The sequence below is a fragment of the Pan troglodytes genome, chromosome 16 (assembly GCF_028858775.2).
Source record: "Pan troglodytes isolate AG18354 chromosome 16, NHGRI_mPanTro3-v2.0_pri, whole genome shotgun sequence".
NCBI classification, from domain to species: domain Eukaryota; kingdom Metazoa; phylum Chordata; class Mammalia; order Primates; family Hominidae; genus Pan; species Pan troglodytes.
In genome coordinates this window covers 69,590,336-69,610,171 of record NC_072414.2, presented here as the reverse complement: position 1 = coordinate 69,610,171, position 19,836 = coordinate 69,590,336, and the positions used below count along the sequence as shown (strand labels likewise).

The 19,836-nt window shown below is 54.9% G+C and overlaps 1 protein-coding gene and 1 long non-coding RNA gene across 11 annotated transcripts in view; one reads left to right on the top strand and one right to left on the bottom strand.

Moving 5' to 3' along the window:
- LINGO1 (leucine rich repeat and Ig domain containing 1) overlaps positions 1-19,836 on the top strand; it is a 207,618-nt gene that overhangs the window by 155,752 nt on the left and 32,030 nt on the right. The window lies entirely within an intron of this gene.
- Positions 12,955-18,970, bottom strand: LOC107968390 (uncharacterized). Its single transcript, XR_001709509.4, has 2 exons — positions 18,740-18,970; positions 12,955-13,914 (listed from the first exon to the last, which is right to left on the bottom strand). It is a non-coding gene; the product is annotated as an uncharacterized LOC107968390 (long non-coding RNA).

Below are 19,836 nucleotides of genomic sequence, written 5' to 3'. Positions count from 1 at the left end.
GCTGGAGAGGACATGACACAGAGCCCACCAGAAGGCTGAGGGTTGGGCAAGGGGCCTTGAGTGCTGGCAGAGGAGAGGGCTTGCCTCTGGAGTCACCTCTGGAAGCTTTTCGAGGATTTGGCTTGAACATCCTGTGGACAGTCTCTGGGGAAAATGTCTCTCATACACCTCATGGGGCTCAGAACAGCCCACAAGGGAACCAGGCGTCCCTGCCCACATGTGCACAGGCAGGGACCTGTTTACCAAGATGTGTGCCCACCTCTGTATGAGCTCAGGCACACGTGTGTACAAGCATGCCTCTGTTTGCACATGCAGATCTCTGTATGTGTGTCACATGTGTACAGCTGTGTGTTTACAAGTCTGAAGGAGCTGTCCCTTCAAGTACAATTCTGTATCTGTATGTGTGTACAAGAGCCCCTGCCACGGCCAGCAGCCCCACGGGGACACACCCTTCCCCTCCCACTGGAGTCAGATGCTCCGGAACTTGCTGCTCTCAGGCCTGGGTCCAGCCCTCCCTGGCCCATCTCAAGGCCCTCCCCCTGAGTCCTGAGGTTTGGCCTCCTGGGGACAAGGCCAGCCAACTTGGACCGGGTAGGGGCTCCTGGTGGATAGAAGTAGGCATCAAAGAAACAGCTCAGGCTGGGAGGAGCCCTCCAGCTCTCTTTTGTGCAAGCCACCTCCCCACACATACCTGAGTGCCTGCCGCAGGATGCTGACCTACCCTCCCCAGCCACTTACACTGCTTTCCTGACCGGGAGCTCACTGCTTCCCAGGGAAGCGCCTGGGGAACCTGTGGGACATTGCCTCGAAAAGAGATGTCAGGAGTGCCAGAGGATGGGGTCAGGGCTTGGCCATGACCCCCCAACCATCCACAAGGCCTAGGGCCTTCCCATAACAGACAGGCCTGGGGCACCAGCTCCTGGTGGCAAGGCCAGGCCCCAGCATCCAGGGACTTTCACCTTGTTGTCAAGAGCGTATTTCAGCTATTAGTGACAGTGGCCAGGGATTTGGGGAGGATTTCTGTCTCATTTCCCAGAGCTTTCAGCAAGCCTCCTCCCTTTCCACCCCTCCGCCTGCCAGGGCTGAGAACGCAAACGCATGCACACGCGTGCGCGCGCGCGCACACACACACACACACACACACACACTGCTCCTGTGTGGCAGAAGAGAGGAAGGGAGAGAGAAATCTGGGTCAGTCTCCCAGGGAAGGCTCTGTGGCAGCTCCCCACCTTCCCCAGCAGATGCTTGGTGTTGCACGCTCAGCCGAGGTCCGAAGGCAAGGCTTGCCCGGGTCCTGCCCCAGCCTCTGCCAGAGGGGCTCTGCCTTGGGAGCCCAGGCTTGCCCTGCTTAGCCCCTCCCTGGGCCTCCCTGTCCAGGTGACCTCACTCTTGGGCCTGAGCATTTCCTCTGCCAGGCCCCAGGACTCATGGGTCATTTATGCCACACTCAGCTGATTGCATGGAGGGTGACAGAGGCTCTCCCCATCCCCCACTCGACCCTCCAGCTTCAGCCCCTGGGACTTGGGATATGAGGGGCAGAGTGGTAGGGGAGGCCCGTATCTCTGGAACTGGGGCGTGTAAGCGCACCCCCATGCAGAGAACACCCAAACACTGAGGAAGGACCCCTACTGGTGGGATTTCAGGCAGTGGGGCAGGGGCTGGGGGTCTGGGTAGGATGCCTCAGAGGTGGGAAGGGGTTTCTGAGAGAAGGGCAGATAAATACCTGAAGATGTCACTGCCATTTCAGGATGCATCTTGGGTGGGGATTTAGCTAAAGCCCTGAGTGGTTAAACGGGTCCCCTAGACAGGACCAAAGTCCAGGGTGGAGTTCTACCCCACCAGTGAGCTCAGGCAGACGTTCACTGGACTGGGTGGCAGGGGGAGGTGGCAGGGTTTCCTGCCTGAACCAGGCCCTATTTAGCCAAGAAAACTGAATCATGGGGAATGACCACAGTTTAAGCCACCCAGGGATCCTGGAAGCCTCCCCACCCCCGACCACTGATAGACACCAAAGCCGCTTTCTTCTTCCACCCTCGCACCGCACACAGTTCTAGGTGACCCAGCACATCTCTGCTTCCTTCTACCAGGGCATGGCCATGCGTGGAGAATGTTTACTGAATGCAGGAAGAGATGGTTGATTTGATTTAAGTTAGATATTAGGAAGGACTTCCAGATGCCACTGGGGCAGACTTAGCCCTGGACTGGATGTCTATGGAGGTGAGGCTGATCCTCAAAAAGCCTGTCAGGTTGGGGGTGACCCCTGGCATCCCCACCTTCCCCCAGAGGCGGAGTCCTGCCTTTCGAGTGTGGTGAAGCACCGGCTTCCTTCCTGCAGGGGCCTTGCTTGTCCCAGAGCCTCCGGCAGTGCCCGTCTTTTTCCCAGCCCAGGGAGTGTGGGTTCTGTGCGATGGTCAGCTGCTGAAATATTGCTGTCATCGTGTGCATCTGTTGGTATACACATGTGCTGTGTGTGTGCCTGCGTGTGACCAAGCTGAGGGCACATGTGCACAGGATGGCTCAGGAGTCAGTCCATCGACTTCAAAGTATTTTAAAATATAGAACCAGAGACCTTCTGGCTTCAGAAGGGGCTAAAAGGATTGATTTTTAGGTCACAGAGAGGCAGGCAGGCCTCCCTTCACCCACCAGCCCTTCATGGAGTAGAGACCCCCAGGCTGGGCATTCAGGGAAACCCAGGGCCAAGGAAGCTAGTCCTTGGCCTTGAGCTGGGGGCTGCTAAAGAGGAGTTAAAGGGGGCTGGAAAGGCTTCAAGAGAGGGTGGAGGGTATTGGCTTTGAGAGAAGGTGAGGGTGGGGTCATGTTCTCAGTTGGGGCTGGGCAGCCTGTTCCCTCTTTGAGAACCTCATAGAAAAGGGTTTCCTGCCCCCTCATCCCCAAGGGCTCCAGCCAACCCCATCCTTCCTCCCTCTGACCGCCCTTCTCTCATTCCCCACAGCCAGGCCAAGCTGTAACTTAGTGCTCAGAGGCCCCTTGGGCAGGAGCTGGGGCAGCTGAGCAGGGTGGGGTGGGGGTAGGAGCTACCAGTACCACGCCTTCCCTCTGCTAACCCTACCTGACTGGGGCTGTGCACTGGGGCCCCAGAACTGTGTAGGCGAGGGTCACACACACTCACATATATGGGTCCTCCTGGATCAATGGGGTATGGAGCTGGAAAAGGTCTAATTCAATCTGTCAGCCAGTTATTAGTTATTGTACTGAAAGTGGCTCTTGCCTCAACCTACCTACCATCTCCTCTTGCCCCATCCAGAGGTCATGGAAGCTCCCGTGGAGGGGAGTCGGGCAGGGTGGGTACAGGCAGCATCCTGGGCAGGAGTGGCCCATGAGGATTGGGAAAGAATCACAGACAGCATCCTCCCCTCCAGAACATGGGCCCTGGAAGGGTCTCCAAGACTCTCTGGGTCAGCACAGCCCTTGTCCACACAGGGAAACTGAGGCCCAGCAAAGGTAGAGGGCTGGCCTGTGCCTGTGTGAGATGTGGGCCATGCTGTCTCTGTTTGCTCAGGCCCCGCTGGGAAGGGCAGGAGGGAAAAAGAAGCAGAGGGTGGGGCGATCAGTAGGGGAAAGAGGACAAGGGTCTAGGGTGCTGTGAGGCACACTTCAGGCTGTTTACCCAGCAGTGTTTGAGCCCTCGGGCCAGAGAAGGTCTTGCCTTCTGCCCTCTCAGGGATGGTGGCCCAACCCAGGAAACAGGTAGTGTCTGGTGCTGAGTCTCATTGGGGGCTTCATATGAACTGGCAAGGCACTGTCATTCCCATTTCATAGATATCCAAACTGAGACCCAAAGAGAGGCCTGCCTCTGGGAGGCCTTCCACAGCTGAATACCCTCAGCGAGGAGGCTCTGCTTGCTGCCTGAGGCAGAGTTGGGAGTAGCTCCTCTGGGAGGGTGGGCATTGGGGGCAGCTTGTCCCCAGGACTTCCCAGCCTTCCCTGTTTGTTCCCACGCTGTCCAAGAACTTCTTCTGCAAGTCTGACCACAGTCCCTCCTGCTTTAATTTCATCCCACCACTCATGCGGGATCTTGTCAATCCAAAGGTCTCTCTGTCCCTCTGCCTTCTTGGTGTGGGGTGGGTCTGGGGGCTCAGGCACTGTCCCTGCAACCTGGCTGGCTCCTGAGGGCAAGGGATGAAGCTAACCCATCCCAGCCTGCCCACCCAGGCCAGTTTGAAAATCGGCTCGCCTTTGCCCAGCATTGCAATTCTCATCACAGCCTCTGCCCATCTCATTTCTGTTAAACTCATTTGCCAGCTGAAGGCCTTCATTTTCCACTCTGTTTGGCCATAATCACCCCCTGACCCTGTCCTGTCTCCCCAAACTCTCCCTGCAGTGCCCAGCACTGTGGTGAGCAGGCAGCCAGGCTCAGGCGCAGCCGCAGCCCTCCCTTCATCCCTCCCGCCTGTCTTGGGAAGAGGCCTGTGCTCCAGGCAGGGATCTCATCCCTGCCTCTGTGCATTCCTCTACTCCCAAACCAGACACTGGGAAAACTACAGACAGACTCTCAGCCCTTGAAGGCTACTCACCCTCCACTCTCTGCCTGTCCACCCAGGCCAGGAAGGCACTGTTCTAAACACCATGCATGTATGAAGTCCCTTAATTCATCCACTAGCCCGAATGAATTTCTAATTGGTGGGAGTTTAAGGAGAAATGTTGACAAAGGGAAACTGAGGGAGCAAGAGGCAAACTTCTCCCTCCTCCAGGGCTCCATCCCTGCTCCCACTTGGTACAGAGAATAGAGCCCAGCTGTTGCTGCAAACCATGTCAGGCATCTGCTGAGGTCGCCTCGGGAGGGCAAGGGAGACTCTGCTCCCCCCAGGGTTCACCATTCTCCCATGAGGTGCCTGTAAGGGTGGGGCTTCAGGCCAGGCACCCTCCCCTCAGGATCTCAGAGCACCCCTGAGAAAGTCCCTTGGCGCTGAGTATCATCACACAGACCGTAGGAGGAATCAGAAGTAATGTCCTCTGAGGCCTCGGCACCCCTCCACGTCTCACCATGGCTGAACCTCCGCCTGGCCCCCTGGACACCCTTGACTCTACTCCAGGCTGGACATGCCCGAGGGCCCATTTCTAAGCCTATTTACCATGAGCCTCAAACGAACCCTATAGAGTGAGTGGAGCTGGGACAAGGATCCCCATTTTGCCGGCAGGGAGATCGAGGCTCAGAGAGGAGAAATAACTGTGCCAACTCCTCCTCTTCAGAATGGTCTGATGATCTCTTCCTGGAGCATAGTGTAGGGAAGGGTTTATTGCATTCTAACAAGGACTTTCACTATTTTAAACAGAAGAATGTGCAATAATGGTAGGATTTCAGGCCCCGCCCCTTTCCTCTCCACCAGGAGGTCTCCTGGTTCCCAGGGTGCCCTCTGCTGGAGAAGGCTAGGCAGCTGCTCTAGGCTGGCCCCACCCCACCCCACCCCAGCCTCTCCCGCCCCACCAGCTTTCAAGGTCAGGCTGCCTGGTAATACAGTAATTGATCTGGGAGACTTCCATTATAAATCTGCCAGCTGGCCAGGTGGCACGCCCCACGGTCCATCCCATCCAGCCCACCATGGTAATGACCACTCCTCTGTTCCTGTGTGGGAAGGTGACTGGCCACTCTTTGCTTCTCCCCATCCACTACCCCTGTAGGCAGGAGCCCAGGGACTCTGAACTCAGACAGAGGTGACATGGTTCTGAACTGACCTCACACTTCAACTGCTGTGTGGTCTCAGGCAAACTACATGCCCTCTCTGAGCCTCCATGTTCAGAACTGGAACATGGTTCTGGTGAGATGGCCTTAAGGATCCACTCTGACAAAGTGGGAACCGAAAGAGTGTCCCTTGTGATGAGGGCTCCCTTGAGACCTCTGCTTGAGGGTCCTTAGATGGGGGAGTCCTAGGTAGGGCATGATTGTCTCTCTCAGCAAGTCAGGGAAGACTTCTTAGAAGAGGTGGCATTTGGGCTGGGTCTTGGAAGATGACAGGACTCCCTAAGGTTTGGGAGTGGGGACAGTGGTGCATGGTGTTCTGGGGACGGCAGGAAAGGGTCCTGTACAGAGCCATGACCAGCCCAGAGCATTAGGGTTTTTTCCTTGCAAATCTAACCCCATCAAGCCCTGCTTATACGCTTCAGTGGCTCCCATTGCCCTACGGCTGAAGTCCCAGCTCCCTGAGGAAGCTTCAGATCTAGTCCCGGCCAGCTTCTCCGGGCACCCAAGCTACTGCCCTTGCCCCCAGGGCTCCAACCTTAATGAATTTTTAAAATTCTCTACAATCTGTGACCTTTGCACCAAGCTGCTCCCTAGTTTGACTCAATGACCACAATAAAATTGAATCCTGTGACTAGATAAAATCTCCACTCCACTCTATTCCAGGGCCCACGGGCCCTTTGTGATCTGACTGCCTCCCTTTCCCCTGCTCCTCTCCCACTCCATCCTCCCTCAGTCTTAGCTCCTCTGTTGCCCCCCAGATCTTCACATTGCTGGTTTCATCATGTTCAGGACTCAGCTCAAGTGTACTCAACCTAAAGTAGCCTTCAGGTGACAGTCATCCTGGTTTGCCCAGAACCGAGGTGTCTCCTAGGATGCAAAACTCTTAGTGCTGAAAGCAGACATTCCCAGACAAATGGGGATGATTGGTCACCCTCATTTCTTTCCAGTCCCTACTGCCAGGCCTGCCTGCTTTCTTTTCTTCCTCTTTCTTTTGTTGGAAGTCCCAGTTTGTCAGTCTGTTATTACTCGCGGATCGGCTGCCTTCCCCTGGCCTTGAGCTGCTGGAGAACAAGCCTGCATCTGCCAGTTCAGCACTGAGTCCCCCTTGCCCAGAACCATGTGTGGTGAGAACGGTGCTCAGCACCAGCACCAGAGCATGCCTGGTCAGTGTTTGTTGAGCGAATGGGTGAAGCGTGTACACAGACTGTTTCGCTGTGGACCTGGCCTCTCCTCTCCTCTCTGGGCCTCAGTTTCCCATCTGTACTACAAGGGTGGGCTTTGGGAGTCCCAGAGAGGGCTCTCCAAGCCCCAGTGCCCCCAGATGCAGCAAGTGAAGAGAAAAGCTACTGCCCAGCTCGGTGTGAAGGACTGGGAGTGCGCCGGACTCCAGGGTGGGCGGGGCAGGGCGGCCCTGCTGACGGGGAAGTGTCACAGCCCTCACCTTCCTAGACATCCCGCCGTCACCTGAGGGCCATTTCTGGGCCAGGACGTTGGTCCAGACCCCGGGCTGGGGGCATCCAGAGTGATGGTGCCGACTGCCAAGCCCCACTCCCCTCCCACCCCCGGGAAACAGATGGCCCAAGCTTGGGCGGGCGGCAGAGACGGGGACTGGCATTTGTGTGTGTGTGTGGTTTTTTAAAAATCTGACACATTTTTGTCACGTCTTGGTGCATCAGAACAGTAAAGGAGGCGGGAGTGTGAAGAATGTTTTAACTCGCAACTTTGTAACAGTTCCAGTTTCTCCGGGCCTCCTCCCCCTCCCTCAAGCCCCCGCGGCGGAGCCTCCAAGCCCATCTGTTCCCGAATCTCTACTCCCTGCCCCCCTAAATCCATCCCTCCTTCCTTCAGTTGAGGGGGAGAGATCCTCAGAGGAAGCGGCTTGGGCCCTTCAGAGGACCCTGGGCAGGGAGGCGGGGGACCTACTTCTGGGCCCGGCTTTACCCCAGGCTCGCTGTGTGACCTTGTAGAGCTCTAACCCTCTCTGGGCCCCATCTGTGTGCTCCTAGGGGTCAAGCCTATCCCCTTTGGGGTTCCCTGATTCTGATAGTCATGGGAATGTCCGGGGAGAAGAGTTGGAAATGGAGTGTGCAGGAGGGATCAAGATGGGGAGTTTGGGGATTCAGGACACCCAGAGAGAATGGCCCCAGCTGGTGAAGGGGCCACATTCATGAACACTGAGTGGGTCCCAACCTTCACTGCCCTCGGGCTTGGGGCTTGCGTTCCCCCACCCCCGGCCCCTCGTCCACCTAGCCTGCCCAGGGTGGTTCTTTCAAGATGCCCCATGACTAGCTGAGGTCTGGGGCAGCTACCTGAGGTCAGGGGAGGGAGGAGGAGCCAGGCAGTACCAGGGACCCAGGCATCCCTGTCTGAGCCCTAGAAAAAGAGGCAGGATGAGTATCAAGCCTTAGAAGATTTGCTCCTCAGCTGCCATCCCTCCAGTCCCCAAGCTTGCCTGGCATTAGCTTCCATTTTATATGTCATGGAAATGCCAACTGTCCTGGAAAACCAAGAGTCCACACAGCTGGTAGGAGCTGCCCTGGGTGGGCACGGGGAGAGTTTAGGGGCATGAAGGGGCAGTGTCCTGTGGCAGCTCAGCCAAAGCGAGGGCTCAAGCCTTGCTCCCTCACTCCACAGCTCAGAGACCAGGACTGCTGGGCACCTGTGCAGTAGCTTGGGATGGGGTGGGGCTGGCAGCCAGGGTGCCACTGCCAGGGACAAAGAAACCGGCTCCTGGCTGCACTCCTGTTTTCCCCATCCCTCCACACCTAACATGGAACTCCCAAAGTCCAGGGCATGTATCATGGACAAAGGCAGAGGGACGGGGGAGGCAGAGGGTGCCTAAAACACTGGGGGCAGCTTCTGAATATCACCCCACATATCTGCATCCTGGGAAGGGCCAAGGACAGGACTGGGAGTCCCTGCAGGAGGTGGTCTCGTGTGCCCAAGAGGGTGAGCTCTGGACAGGGCAGCCGAGGGAACCAACATGGCCCCCGTTGCAGCCCAAGCCCCAGACCCCAAGGCCCCTCTGAGCCGGTGCCACACGAGTCTCACCATATGGGCGCAGGGCGGCTGCGGGGGGAGGAGCTGGAGTTGCCATGAGAACCCGCACACTGGCATTTCCTCTTTTGGGGAGGCTGAACCATACTTCGCAGGCGGTGTAGGCTTCTGAATCCCATTTCTCTGTGTTTTTTAGGAAGGGAAAAAGGGCAGAGGAAGGGGGTGGAAAAAGACAAGGAGGGAGAGAGAGAGTCAGAGGCAGCCAGGAGGGAGCAGCGGAGCTGTCTGGGGCTGCAAGGGTTGATCAGGGACCCCCTTTCCCCAAAGCTCAGTCCAGGGCCAAAGTGGGGTCTGGAGTTCTCTCTGATTCGTTGTCCAGGCCTTGGGTAAACCTCTTCCTTAAAACACACAGCCCTGCATCCTGCCTGAGATTCAAGTCAACTCTTTGGGCCCTTTCTGAGTTCCTTACTGTCACCCCTGTCCCCTGAGTGCCCAGCCCTGTGGGCAGCCACACTGGAAGCAGCAGAGGGTAGAGGACGCAGACCCTGCTCCCAGAGTCCCAGCAGGGGCAGGAGTCCACCCTAACCTTAGTCCACAGCAGACTTCCTGGGCTTTAGTAGCTTGGCAGTGGAACTCCACGTGGCCGGGGCAGAAGTGGAAGGCTGCTTGGAGAACAGGAAACTACACAGAGGCAAGCAATGGGGAGGAGAAAGCTGGGAGGAGGGCGAGAAGGTGGGGAGCTGGCAGGAGAGGCCGGCGTCCACCCGTCAGCCCCACCGTCTCGTCAGGGGCTGGGGCTGGGTGTCCTGAGAACACAGGCTTGGGGTAGACAGACCTGGGTGTGAACCTGGCTCCATCTCTTCATACCCCTGGCAAATGAAGCTCATTAGGCCCCAGTGTCTCCAGTCTGTAAGATGGGTATGGTGGTACCTACCTTGAAGGTTTCCAGTGGTGTGCAGCCAGTGGAGCGGCCAGAGTGGCTGTCATTAAATGGCAGCTGCTATTGGTATGGTCACCCAGGTCACGGTTGCCGGCATCCACTGGGGACATAGGGAGGAGCAAACGGATGTGGTCCTGATCTCGGAGGAGTGCCCACCTTGAGCAGAGGTGTGGCGGTAGGACCCAGCCTGTCCATGTTTGGGGAGGTGGCATTGTAGGGAGGGGCTATCCTGGCAGAGGAGAAGGTGAGATGGGAGGAAGAAGTCTATGAATGACAAGTAGGCAGTTGGGAGCTGGGGCAGAACCAACCTGGGCCCAACCCAGGCCACATGGGCAGCTCTAAAGCAGAACTGGCCCCGTGGAATCTCTAGCTCTTCTCCAGCTCCTCTTCCTGGAACTTCACCTGCTGTGTCTGGGGCAACCAGCCCTCCTTCCAGGAAGTTCCCTCCCGACCCTGTAGATGGAGCTGCCATGAAGAGAGGCCAGCACTGTGACATTGCTCTCTCAGAGCTTCCTTGGTGTGACACCCTCTGGACTGCCATTTCCCAGTTATAAATGGGGTTATGGATGGCTGTTTTTCCCTCCCCTAGGGGCTGAGTGGGAACCCATGAGATGAACGGGCAAGCCTCCTTTAGGGTGTGTCTAGGGAAAACAGGAGAGAAGTCTGGCTTTGTTCCCTTGAGCAGAGAGGAAAGGGCGGGGGCGTGGAGCATCAGGGCCACCTCAGCTCTGGCTGGTGCCTCCAATAGCAACAGAGCCCAAGTATTGAGTCCTACTCTGTGCCAAGATCTTTACATCTCATTTCGTTCTTACAATAACCAGGGAAGTAGCATTATTTCCATGTAACACGGGATGAAAAGACTGAGGCTCAGAAAAGGACAGTAACTTACCCAAGATTACCCAGCTAGTGGCAGCAGAGTCAGGGTTAGAACTCAGCGCTGTCCAGCTCTCGAGCCCTTTCCATGGACCTCTCCAGGTCTCTCTCCCGTGACTCCCTCCACCTCTCACAGACTGAAGGCCCCTATCTAGCATCTCCAGTGGGCCACAGAGAGGATTTCAGGGGCACTGTGCTCAGTGATGGGTTGGAAATTAGGAGAAATAGGTGCTGAGACCCCAGCCCCAATCCCCACCAGCTGGGCTCTAACCATACCTAGCCAGCCTGAGGTAGCCCCAGGACCCCTCTACTTAGGGAAGAGCATGGTCTTGGCATCCGATGGATTAAGACTGACTCTTAACTTTGCCACTCACTTACCCTGGTTCCCCCCAGCAAATTTCCGGACCTTTCTGAACCTCCCTTTTGTCATCCAGAAAATAGTGGCACTGGAGCAGTCAGGCTAGGCTAGGTTTTGCTGCAGTAACAAACAACCTCAAAATCTCAGAGATTTCAAACAACTCACGGTAATTTCTCACCCCCATTCCAAGCACAGGATATCCACTCCTCATTGAGGACCCCAGGCTGAGGAAGTGCCTACCATCTCTACCTGTGCATCAGTTACCATGGTAGCAGGAAGAGGCGAGGCCAAGGCCACCCTGGGTCTCAAAGCCTTCTCTTGTGACACTTGTAACTTCCACTAACATGTCATTGGCCAAAAGCAAGTCACATGGCCATACCTAATGTTAAAGGGGACAGAGAACTGCAGTTCCACACCAAGTGCCTAAGAGGAAGAAAATTGGTATATTAGTTAACATTCCTTAATGACTCTCACAGGCAACTAGCACACAGGGATGCTGTGAACATTCAGTGAACTGAAGGGAATGGGAGCTTGGCACACAGAAGGTACCTAATAAATGTTACTCTTTTCCCCTCCACCCCCAGCTCCAAAGAGATCCAACCCCTCTTCCTTTCCGAGCCATCTCTTTCAGATGGACTCTTAGGGTTGATAGGCACTCCCTAAGTTGAGCAGGAAGACTTTTGCTTCTGGGGTAGAGACAAGTAGCAACTTCCCGAGGGGCACATGGCATGGTGGCAGCTAAGGCGGGAAGAGCGGATGGACACCCTCACTCCCAGCTGAGTAACCTGCCCCTGGTCCCGTGCCTCGTTTAACAGATGAAAAAGCAGCAGATACCAGTAATACCTTGACTTTATTAAGGGCTTCATAAGATCCAGATCAAATTACATCTCCTGCAATCGAACAGTTAATTCAATTCCACTCAACAAATGTTCCATTCAATACCAAGAGGGCCTGGGGTAGTCTGGATGGCCCACCAGGCTGGGGAGGCCCCTGTCACTCAGCAACTTCCCTCATTCCTCAGGAAGATACCAGCCTCCCTGGCTGGAGGCCACAGGTCTGCCCTAGAGTCTAAGGTCAGTTCAAGATGAGTAGCCAAGGCCTGGTGGGGAGAGAACAGCAGGCAAGGACAGTGACTAAAGACTTTGGGGTCACTTGAGCTCACAGAAACCTGGAGCAGCAGATGGAGCCTCGAGACCCCTGGAATCCAGAGCCACCTTGACCATCAACCTTGAGTCCAAAACCACAAGGCTGTGTGACCTTGGGCAAGTCACTTTTCCTCTTTGGGACTCAGTCTCCCCCAATTAAGGGGTTGGCCTATGTCCGTGTCCCCACCTTTGACATCGGGATTCTGAGAGCTTCTTTGCCAATCTGCATTTCCCCCTTCCCAATCTGAGGTGGCTCAAATAGGAGAGAGACCTGATCCATCCACGCTGTGTGGCCCTACACCCACTGGGCTGGGCCCTGAGGGTCAAACCATGTACTCCCCGGCAGTAGCTCACAGTCAGGGAAGGAAACACAAAAGCCAGGTGGGGCGACAGAGGCACACTCCCTCCAGGAAGGGTCACTGATTGCCAGCCATGGCACAGACCAGACAGGCTGTAGGTTAAGCCCAGTTTCCTTCCCTCCTCCCGCACTGTGCTGGCCATTGACCACCACTGGGCTGGAAAAATCCAGGAGGACTCCCTGGTGAAGGAGGAATGGAAGCTGGACCCTGAACCACTTAGCTGGGCAGAGATGGGAGCAGGTTCCAGGTGGAGAACAGCAGGAGCAACAGCTGAGAGGTAGGGTATGTCTGGAGTGGGTGTGAGTGACAGACGTCACCTGGAGGATATATTGACACAGGGAAATGTGATTTCCGTATTCTGGCAACACACACACACACACACACACACACACACTCCCTCCCCAGCTGCAGCTGTAGGTAAGAGATGTTGGAGTTGCTCAGGAAGATGGAAGAGCTGTCAGTCATAATTTCATAGTGCAGAGAAGGGATGTCCCTGGAAGCCCCAGAGACACTTTCAAGTCCCTGGGGAGTCTGGGAACAGACCCCCCTTCTACCCAATGAATCAATAATAGCAACAAGAATAGTAGTAACTCTTTTTGGCACTTTATTGTTAATGAAGCACTTTGGTATCCGTCATCTTATTCGATCCCTAGGGTGGCCCTGTGAGGCATAGTCTATCCCATTGATTTTCTGATTCACAGAGAAGTCAAAAGATTTACCCAAAGTGGGTGGGTCCACAGCATGCCCTTGCACTGTTTAACTCTGTGGTCTATTCATGCCTGCTTTTCAGGAGTCCCTTGGGCCTTCGTAGGGGGACATCTGCTCAGAGAGTGGATGGAACAGGGCTCTGGCACGAATGGGATGTAGATTCTGGATTTTCCACTCTGTGGCCTTTCTTGACTTCACCAGAGTTTGAGACATGTCCCAAGGCTACCCTTGCTCAGCCTAAGCCCACAGTCCCTAAGGGCCTGACCAAACCCAGAGACCCAAAGACCTCAGACCTTAAGAGGACCAAACCCCCAATTCCTCTAGAGCCCTTTTCCCTTGAAACAAGGGCCAAAGCAGCTAGTTCAACAGGTAAAGGGGTCAGCCGTGCACTGCCCCAGACTGTGATGTCTTCACTTGCTGGAGTTGCTCATCGATCAAGCACTCTTGAGTTTGTATGAGCTTGTTCTTCATTTGAAGCTGTTTGGAAAATGTGATTTCAAGGACTTCAAACTGTGAGGCTAGCTTCACATACTTTGGAATCATTGCTTATTCATTCAGAGCATGACTTAAAGAACCCTGAACACCTAGATCCAACGTAGTGCCTTCTAGGTAGAAATTGACTGTTATCAGCCACTACTTGATACAAATTTAGGCTTTTGTCATTTGACCAGATGGAACTGTTACCACTTTTTCCAGATTTCGGTTGCCAGAAGCTCTGGGTATGCCCTGGGCCACCTGGTGTTAAGATTCTCCAGCCTCGTAGGCCAGTGACTTCGCCATTTGCTATTTTTAGGTCAGTGTGGTATCAATAGCTTGCTTAGTTCTAATGCAGCCTGCAAATTTTCAGAAAGAGGATGTTAACGCCTCCTTAGAGCTTCCATGTAGCTTTCTGAACACTGTTCATTCAGTCTTCTGTCATTCATTCATTTATTCAAAAAATATTTCTTGAATGGCAGGCTCTGGGATACAGCAGTGAAACAGACAGCAAGCTCACAACTACCTTTCCACAAGCAGAGAACTCTCTCTTCCCTACAATGCAGTTTCCACCAAAAGTGGCCTCTGCCTGTGCACCCAAATGCGTGAATCTGCCATAGCTACTTTTTTTCCCATCAGGATTTTCCTTCTCTACACTCCTTTTCTGCTTGACCCCTACCTTTGAAGCCTACCAGTGAGGCCAGATCCACTCTGGACCTAGCCTCTGAAATGTCTACTTGCCCTGCAGTAGCAAAGGCTCAGGGATGGGCTTGGGAGAGCCACCAAACCCAAGCCTCCACACAGTGCCCTGTCCTCCAGCACCCAGATTCTCCCACCCTCTCTTTCCCATATCCCACCTCTCAGTCCTTATCCCATCACCTGTGTTAGCCATATATAGCCTCTGCCCTCTGTGACCACCCTGCAGGACTTCCTCACTGCCTCCAGCATACCTTCAGCCCCTGCCTTCACCCCATCCCCATCTTGAGATTCTCCAACTTTGGATGCAGCCCGCAGTCCTACCCTGGCCTAGCCCCTCTACTGGGCAACTCCAGTCTGCCCTCTTCCCCATTGCAGGTGTGGCTTGCAGAACAGGAGGAAGTGGGAGTCCATGACAGACAAGGGTCCTGCCTAGATTGAACCCAGCCCTGGCCTCTGGGTTCTGATGGGCTGACTCACACTGCTCAGCCCAGACAAACCTGTGGGGTCCAGGCTGCCCCCTGCTGGATGCCCAGGGTTGCTATGGCGACCCTCTGCTAGTCTTCCCTGCATGGAGACAATCACAAAATAATAGCAGGGACTATTTTATTCTGTGTCCCACCTGGGAGCCATTTAAGCCTCCCCACTCCTTTCGACACATAATATATATATATATTTGCTTTTAAGATTATTCCTTCTCTTCCCCCTCACTCCAAACCTCCATGGCATAGTCTCTGAAAGCCTTGAGTCTTAAACACATACACACATACATGCATGTACATGCCGTGCACAGGCTTACACACCACGCCGTAGACATCAAATCGTTCACCCCAGTGCCTGTTAATTGGCAACAAAGCCCCAGGGCCAGCAAAGCACCTTCATCTCACATTGTTCACCACTTAACAGTTTGCAAAGCCCTTTTACCTCTGAGCTTATGTGAGAATGTGTGGGTGGTATTTATCACCTCTCCCATTTTCCACGGAGAACACTGAGGCTTGGGATTTGGGGGGCATTGGCCATTGTTACCCAGTGGCTGGGTGGACCTGGAACTAAGTCTTGCTGGCTCTCTAGTTCTGTTTTGCCATAACCAACCCCCTGGGGCGACAGAGTTGGTGGTAGGAGTCGGGGGGGAAAGATCTCCACCCTTTCATCATCTCCACTCTCCCCTTGGTGGCCATCACCTGCCCAGCCATGAGCAGTGTTGGGGGCTGCTGCACTCGGGGGGGCAGGCTGTGGGAGTCCAGCCTCAGCAAGAGTCCTGCCTGCCACACTGGATTCCAGAGCCCCTAACTGCCCTCTGGGTTCCCTTGGTTTCTGTCCTCCAGCTAGAAACCTTCCCCAGTACCCCTAGCCCCAGCTGACCCAGCTCTCCACCCTGACCCAGAAGCCAGAGTGCCCTACCCCTCAGCTCCTTCCTGAACCCCCTTCCTCCTCCAAATCACTCTCTTCTTTCCATGTGGTACCCCTGAATCTTTGCTCTTCTGGTCCCTGGGTGGAAATGACCTTGCTGTTTCTCCATGGTGACTTCCATCTCTGATGGTTGGTCCCATATTACAGACTCATGTGGGTATTTGTCTCAACCTTACATTTGTACTAAACAGGCATTCCCACTGACTGCACATGTGTGTGTCTCCATCAGCCAGACGTATCTTTCATAAAGTCCTCTGTCTTACCAAAGAATGGACATTTACATTGTATACAGGCGTCACCACCCAACATGTTTACTTTGAATTTATGAACATTTACACAGACCACACATTTACCTAGAACATTCCCATTTATATGACTGTGTGTGTGGCTATTAAAACACATTTACATTGGCCAGCCAAGGACAGTTCTGGGTTTGCAGGCAATACAGACTGCTAGCCTATGTCACTACCACATCTAGTCCAGATGATCTCTCTTAGCTTGGAGGATTAAGGGTCATTTCTTGGATGTGTCTGAAAGGCACTTCCCTACGTTTGGACTTGGGGTTCCACGGACCAGAACCCACAATAGCACATGCAGAGCTGAGGGGTTCTGGGATGTGTGTGCAGGATTCCTGGAGGCCACTGGGGTGTGTGGCTGCAGGTTTGAGAACAAGGCCTGGGTTCCTTTTGTCTCTCTCTTTGGGAACTCTGTTTAGCAGGGCAGCAGGGAGCAGACTGGGGTCCCAGAGAATCAGGGGCCTGCCTGAGGTCTCCAGCCCTGGAGAACAGGGTGCACAAGGGGTGACCCTTGGGAAATGGATATGCCCTGGGCCACCATGGGTGAGTCAGTACGGTCCCAGGGGGCCTCAGTGCCACTTCATTTATTCTACCTACAGCTCCCCCTTTCATAGCAAGGCCTCTGAGGCCCAGAGAGGTCAGGCCAGAGGCTGAGACAAGCTGGGCCTGGATCTCTGTCCCATTTGGCCACAGGTTGGGGCCAGGATCAGGCTGGGTCCTGCTGTGGCTATAACTGCTGTTTAAAGTTCTCTTGGCAGCAGCAGTGAACATGGGAGTAGAGCCCAGCCTTGGAGTAAGAACATGGATAAATGTGGGTTCAGATCTCAGCTCCACCAGTTTTCAGCCAGCTGGGGAGTGGGGAAGGCATGCAGCTGACACAGTGGCCATGTGCATGGTTGTGTGAGTGGACATTGCCGCTCTACTGGCCTGGCTGTGTGACAGTAGCTGCGCTAGTGACTTGCCTTCTTTGAGCCTCAGTTTTCCCCTCTGTGCAATGTTGCCAGTCATGGATCTGCCTCACAGGTTCACTGCATGTGAAGTGTCTAGCACAGTGCCTGGAACGCAGCCGGTGCTCCTTCAATGGTAACTTGTATGTTAATACTACAATTATTATTGTATCTGGGTGATCTTGGGACTCAGTCTCCTCATCTGTAAAATGGGGTTAATGATGATACTGAGGGCCCCAGCTATCCACACCTGATACCAAAGTCCTCCCCACTTACCACCCTCTCCCTGTGGCTGCTGTCTGACTGCCCTTTCCTTTCCAGATGCCTCAGGACAAAGCCCAGAGAGAGGGAGGAAAGAAGGAGGCAAGGAAATAGATATCTCACTGTCCATCCATCAGTTAGCAATGGTGGCACCAATTGTCATAGGGAAGGGGAATGTGCAACGTAGCCAAAAAAAATATTTCCTCTGTGACTCCAGCAGCCCAGCTGTTCCCTTCCAGGAAAAGTGCTGAGGGCCAAAAAGAAAATAAAGGGAACAATGAGAGAGAGACAAGGAAAGAAGAGAGAGAGGGGTGAGAGGGAAGGGCAAAGCAGTTAGGGACAAGAAGGGCGTGGGGCGGGGGAGCACAGAGGTGTGCAAGGTTTTGCCAGAGCCTTTCCCAGGCTGCCTGTAACAGCACTCAGCAAGGCTGCCATTGACCCAGCCCCTGCTCTGACCTGCCAGCTGCCAGCAGGCCCACCCTGCAGGAACCTGGGTTCAAAGGCAACTGTGATCCTTAGCACTGTAATTGTGCAGACTCCACTTTGTCCAGCCTCTACACTCACACCTGCCATTCCTTCCTGCTAGAATGTTTGACCCCCTCTCTGCCTGTCAGGATCCTACGACTCCTGCAAGACTGTCTCCTCCAGGGAGACCCCTGGGATTCCATCCCCCCACCACCCCCCAGCTGCCTTTCCCTTCTCTTCCAGCTCTGGTCACCACCCACCTTGGGTCAGATCTTCCTGTGAGCTGGGTCTACCTCCCCCCTGGACTGTGCTCTGGCAGACTGACCCTTTCATCCCTAGCTTCCTAATATCTCCTGTCAGGAGCAGGACAGCCCAGGGGGCATAACCAGGACCTGATCCGAGAGCTACCCTGCCCATCCCTAGACTTCCACCAGTGAAGCTCCTGACACTGCCCTTCCAGCCTCAGTGGGAGTGCGTGTAAACTAGGCAAGTGGACCAAAGAGCTCCAAGCCCCCCACCCCACACTCCCCAGCCCCGAGCCCTCCCGCACCTCCATACTCGTTAGCTAGAGTGAATACCGGGGGCCCGTCCCAGTTCCACTGCTCACTTCACCATGACCTTAGGCAAGCTCCTTAGCCTCCCCATGCCCATTCCCTCCCCTGTAAAGTGGGGATACTCACAGAACCTTCCTCATAGGGCCATTGAGAGTATGAAATGAGTAAATGCCTAGATTCTAGGCCGGCCCTGGTGTCTGCTGACCCAGGGGAAAGGGTTGATAGATATTAGACATTATTAATGTTTCCCAGGCCTCCTTTCTGGGCACAGTTGAGAAGAGCCCACCCTCCCTGGCTGTCAGCTAATCCCGTCCAGTCACTTCTGACTATCAAAGCTCCATCCCTTCCTGGGGTGCTCCTGGGGACAGAGAAGCCCCAGGTTGTGGGGATGGAGATGAGCGAATAATCGGGGCAGACCCTGACAGGGGACAAGGTGGTTTTATGCTCTGCCACATCTGCCCCAAGGAGAGAGGCTGGCCCCTGGTCTGTCCCTCTTGGAAGTGGGGGAAACCCCAGGTTCCTGCCTGTGTGTGCCCCACCTGCTTACAGACTTACCGTATTTGGGGTGCAGAGAGGAGGGAAGAAGCTCTCACTTTGCTATGAGTCACAGCAGAGTCTTCTCCCTCTTCTTGCCTTCCCTGCCCCCTAGCCGTCTTGATCACCATGACAGAGGGGTGCTGGGAGGCAGGACTCCTGTGGGGACAAAACCAGAGGGTGCCAATGTGGGTGCCATGTCCATCCTGGGGAGGCGCCTCCATGTAGGTCCGGGTTCCCCACCCACTGCTCTGTGGCAGGGCGGGGTGGAGTCCCTTACAGGTCACAATGCCTGGACCAGACACATTTCCTTGATGTGCAGCTAGACACAGGTGGGGACAATTGGTGGCTTTACTATTTTACTACTTTACTGGGCCTAGAAGGTGGGGCAGGGGTATGGATGTATTTGCCCCTTGGCAGCTGGGTGTCTGTTCCATCACACACCACCAGGCTCATGCTGAAGCCCCTTCAACCACCCTTTTATCTTGCCCACTCCCCAGCCTCTAAATGAGGCAGACACCATCCCTGCTTTGCAGATGGAGAAAGCCAGGCCTGCTCATGCACTTGCTCATCACAGGACTCACCCTGGGCTGCCAGCCACACCGAGGCCACCTGGCACCCCCAGGCAGTGGAGGTGTCTAAGGGCACTTGGGATCTTACACCCCTGGGCTGTCCCCTTCGTGAGTGAGGCTAGCTAATGTCCACCACAAAGGGAGAATTACCAGCGAGGCCTTGAGCTTTGCTCCTGTTTACACTTCAGTTCCCAGTGCACACGGCTGGCTTCAGGAAAGGCCACCAGCTCTTCTAAAGCGGGTCTGGAGCCAGCTCTCTGGTGGGACTGGGAAGACGTGTATGGGATGCAGAGTGCGGGCAGGCTCAGAACTGAGGCCCACGGAGGCAGCAGCCCTGTGTTCACCAGTCAGAGACCCACTGGCCTAGGGATGGGAGGATGAACACAGTAGCCCTGAATTTGTTCACGATGTTTTCCACACTTCAGGCATTAGCTGGCATTTATCTTTAGCCATGAGGCGTGCACGTCCACCTCACTCTACCTTCAGCACGTTAAGTAAATGTGACTCTGCTGCCAAGTTTAAGCCTAGAAAGAGAGCTGGGCACTG